This window comes from Brassica oleracea, chromosome C1 (assembly GCF_000695525.1).
Source record: "Brassica oleracea var. oleracea cultivar TO1000 chromosome C1, BOL, whole genome shotgun sequence".
Lineage (NCBI taxonomy): Eukaryota > Viridiplantae > Streptophyta > Magnoliopsida > Brassicales > Brassicaceae > Brassica > Brassica oleracea.
In genome coordinates, this window is record NC_027748.1 from 32,838,415 (window position 1) to 32,843,602 (window position 5,188).

General features: G+C 31.3%; 1 long non-coding RNA gene across 1 annotated transcript; it reads left to right on the forward strand.

Moving 5' to 3' along the window:
- The first annotated feature begins 1,973 nt into the window (after positions 1-1,973).
- LOC106294570 lies at positions 1,974-4,943 on the forward strand. The gene is made up of 4 exons (XR_001260867.1): positions 1,974-2,185; positions 2,360-2,536; positions 3,036-3,104; positions 4,409-4,943. It is a non-coding gene; the product is annotated as an uncharacterized LOC106294570 (long non-coding RNA).
- Positions 4,944-5,188: the final 245 nt, after the last annotated feature.

Consider the following 5,188-nt stretch of genomic DNA (forward strand, 5'->3'; position numbering starts at 1 on the left):
GATTGGACACATAGGCTGGAGAGGGAGAAAATCCACATAGGCTGGAGAGGGAGAAAATCCAGAGGACACACAGCTACCCTTTTTATTGCACAAATAGTTGGCAAGACTTGCATCTTCCAGGTCAGAGTAAGCAGCTACAATTTCTCTGCCAATCACCAAACCTTCACTATATCACGCATCTTGAACGATCGTGACCGTCTGCCACTCTCTGAGTTCGTTGCCCATATATGTTTTAAATTATATTCCATTCTGGTCCTTTTGTAGTATGGAAATAATGAAGAGTGACGGTCTTAACAGGATGGCAACGATGATCATGGCGATGATATGCCTGGGAATATCTCAGTGCTAAGGTGGACACTGATAGTGACGACCGTGAGGAAGCACCAACTATAGGAATTACTTCAACTGGTGTCCACACCAATAAGCCTCCCGCAACAGCAACTTCCAAGGTTGTCAAGAAGGCACGGGTCGCATAGGCGAAGATCATGAAGTCTCTCTACTCACTATTTTCTGTTTGAATAATGTTTCGACATCAATTTTTAAAATATGTAGCATCTGGTAAAGTTTCTTTAAAATAAATAATTTCTTAACCATGTTATGAATTTCGTTTGACTTCAACGTTTATACGAGTGATTTAAGTTTATGCAAACCTATGAATGTTTTCCTTTTCCCTCAGATCAAACTTTTAAGCAATGAAGAAACAAAGATGCGAGATTAATAAATACCAAAAAACTTAAACCACTTCTAATTTTTTTTTTACTTCGAATATGTTTATGAGATTGATCTAGCAAACTCTACTTTAATATTGTACGTATATATATATATTAAAAATAATATTTAAACTATAAAATAAGTTATAAAGATATATATTGAATATCAGTTTTAAGTATATAATATTATTTTGAAAGTTTTATATTTGATGTTTTTTTTGATGAAATTGTAATAATCATATATTAATCACCTACTATTTTTTTATTTATTTAAAAATGCAACATCATATTAATAGTTTAATTTAAACATTACTTTTACTAAAATTTTTTATGCTCGAAATGTTTGTATGTGACTAAATTAAATTATTTATAGTATATTTAAAAATATAATTTTATTTCAATATATCATATTTCAGTTTGGTATTTTTATTTTCATTACAAAAATCAAACATAAAATCTTACAACCGATAAATTATTATTTATTTTGTTTAGTAAAAAAGTTAATATGATAATTTACAAAAGAACTGGAATGTACTATTTAATTTTAAAACAAATTAGTAATATATATATATAATTTAGTCTAGATTAAATATGATAAAAAATTAAAAAATAGCATAAAATATATTTAGCTTTTCTTAGGAATGTTATTGTTTAGAAGTATATTGTTTATTTGTTTCTGTTAAGAAAATATTATATATGAGTAAATTTAGGATATTTAATTTTAACGAATGGTCTAACATAAAATTTTATATGGTAGATAAAAAATATGATTCTCAATTAATAGATTAAATTCTCTCATTTTCTTTACTCTGACTCTGCCACATCCAAATACTAATATATAGCACGTTCGGCCAATGGCAAAGTAAAAAAACAAAACCTACATCATCTCTTAAACACATTAACATTAGTCCACATTCTCTAGATATCACCTACATGCAGCTCACCACCGAAAATAATAAAAACTTACATCATTTCATTTATTCATCCGCCCGCCCGTAAGGCGGGTTTGCCCTAGTATTATTATAAAGAACACCTTCATTCTCTTCTCTTCTTGCCACCTAAGAAAATAGGAGAAGAAGAGCATTACACATGTCCCATTCTTTTGTTCTAACCTGTCCGAGCAAATGGACCAGAAAACATACCAACTCAATCTAATATTGCTACCCATGTTACTTAAATTTTAGCCCATTTATGACCCAAGTCTATTTTATACCTTCGTCTTCTCCGATCCCTTTCTCGCACCGCCGTAGTGATAACGTCTCTGTAAAGTTTGTCCTCTTCATTCAACCTTCTCATTAAGCATCTCCATTTACTCTCTCCGCCATCTCTCCCACTACGTTCAATTTAATGACCCTTTCCAAACTCACTCTTGAAATCCCCAATTTCTGAGATTATAAATAAGTGATATTGTAGACGTCTAAAAAGTGTGTTCCAACTTCCTCCGAGATCCATCACTTGATTTTAAATACTTTTTGGTATGACTACTTCCTTCGTTTTTTTACTGGATTTCGGTTTGTTTTCCGTTGGTTTCGCGGGGGATCATCAAGGATTCTTCTAAATTTGAGCTCCAGAACAATGGATTTGACAAGTTTTGAGTTCTCAATGCGTTTTCTGATTCGTCTTCTGGTCTTTTTGTATTTGTTATGCAGAAAACTTGGACTCGTAATTTAGCTATTTGAGCAAAAAGATATGAAGACTGAAGAAATAATTAACGTAAATCATCTAATATTTTCTTGCACCACGCATTTATTGCTAATAGAGCTATATTCATGTTCTTGTCTTTGTGCTTCTTCTGTACGTTGATCCAGAGTACAAAGACTATGGAGGTAATTTGATCAAACACTCTTCTGCAATTTCAAAAGTTGCATATCAGTTGATCATTTTCTTTGATGTCCATGTGTTATAATCCATCAACGCTGGGTCATAATTTAGTAGTCCAACAAGTTGATCAAATAGGGAAAAAACACTGAAGTTTGAACTCTTTTTTTTCTGGTCAAAGAAGTTTGAATTCCTTTTCCTTTGTTTTTATAGGTATCCATTGTTCATGTGTATGAATGATTAAAATACCGTCTGGTTTACTCTTGGTTTCTTACCGCCGGGAACATTCTTTCAACCCTTACTATGACCATTTCACCAATAAATTCAATAAGTTTATGTGTTTATCTATTTTTCTCCAATTGAGTGTTGGTTCACATCTTATTTTCATCGCAAATGTCAATTCATGCTCACTAGAGACTAGAATTAACTTAAGATTATATTATTGATTCACTTTTCCCCATAACATTATGTATTTGGGGTTGATCAAAATAACATGATTATGGCCAGGTCATGATGCACACAGAAGAGACATAGATGGTGCTTTTGATATTTTCCAGTTGGCTACGTTGAGGCATAGTAAGTTAATTTGATGCAGATGTCTTTACGTTTTTATTTTTCCCATGCCTTTTTGTCGAAAAAATTTGAAAGCTAATATGTATTTAACTACATATTCTACAAAAAGCTTCAAACTATATTTTTTGGAAGTTAAAAAGAGTTTATTTTTAGCAACTTATATTGTTGCTCTGGGATTTCCAACGTTTGATAGTGAATATAAAAATATACCAGTTTTTAAAAGAACATGGGCACAAAACTAAGAAAAATATATTCATACCACTCACACACCGTGAGGTATTTTTGCATGGTTTTATTTCAATTTTTAATTCGACCGCCAATGTTTAAAGTAATATAAGGTGTGATGGCAATGACAACAGGTTCTTGCTTTCTAACGTTTCTATATATTATTTATCAAAACAGAAGTCACAACTTTTATTCATGTGTGATTTTTTTAAAAATAGATCTAATAGACCTATTCCTAAAAAGTCATGTTACATTTAATCTCTAATCTTATCATTTAAATTTTGGTCCTACCAGAAATTTTTATTGGGTTATCAATAATTGGATTTAAAGAATAGATGAGCCATTAGATTTATAGATAGTATAAATTAAATAGATAGTATAAATTAAATAGATATAATTTAATGTTGTAATACTATACCTCCATATATTAAATATTTAAATATTTGTCGATGTTAACTTTTAAAACTATAATGCTTTTTTTTTAAATAACAAAAAATCATATTATCTAACAATGATTAATTTTTACTACCTTAAATCAATGAAAACAAAATTTAAACTATATAGCTTGTTTTAAAAATTAAACAAAAACTAAATGTTTTATTATTTACTCGATAATATAAATCTATGAAGCGAAAATTTTAATTTTTTAAAAACTTTCTGAATTTGTGAAATGTTACAATATCTTTGAATATGACAATAAAACAATATTTTACTAATCTTTATATATATAGTTACAATTTTAATAGTGAAATAATAATCCGAAAATATATATATAGAAGAAAATACAAATACATGTGAAAGTTTAAAACAATCTATTCAATTAAAAAATATACCGTAAACTTATTATGCTTTAAAAATTGATAAACACATATATTATAATATATACCAATTTAGAATTGAAAACAAAATATTTATATAAAAATAAATGAAAACAAAAATTCGCGCGGTAGCTTGGATCGAGATCTAATCAATACTATTAAAACAGAAAGATACCCCATTGATAATAGTTGAGTCCAATTAAAAAACATATACAGCATCTAAATTTTTTTTTAAACACTAAATAGAAGATTCCATTGAAACAGAGGTTGATAGAGAGACCGGCGATTCCATGAATCCGATAGAAACAAAGCCAGCGGACAACAACAGCAGTCCCTGGAGTCCAATGCCCACAAATGGGAAACGAGATGGAACAGACAAACGGAGGCTAGATTTAAATGCAAACATCAAACTAATACAGCCTAAAAAACAGATCAAAAGAACCCAGAAATTAAAGAGCAAATTGCATGAGGACCTCAAACTCCTTAGATGAAACAAATCGAACAGGCCATAAAAGCCAAATCAACAACTTGCGATACCTCCCACAGTGAATAGCTCAGACGAAATAAGAACACATGCTTCGAAGACCAGCAAGACAGATCACTCAGGACATAAGTCTTGAACCGGAAGGCGACGTCGAAGAAGGACCGACGGAAACGCCAAATTGAAGCACGACAAGAGAATAGATCTCGATCGGATCTTTTGGGTTGAAGACAGGGAGCGCACCAGTCAACTCTGGCTTAAACCTCACTCGGATATCCGAGAAGGAAGAAGATCGATACCAGAGAAGATCAAGGAGGGAAATAGAGCCAACATGCAAATCCAACAAGATAATAGGTTCAAGCAAAAAACGGATCTGAACTGAAACGAAGATAAACAAGGCTTGATGCATGAGGAACAATAAAGAGATTAAACCCGACTCCGGCTCTGTGAGAACAGCCGGAGCCGGTGGATCGACGATGATTATTTGAAGAAAGTTAGAGAGAAGACGGATGTTTTAGAGAGAGATGAGAGGGGACATGATCTTATACAGCATCTAAATATAA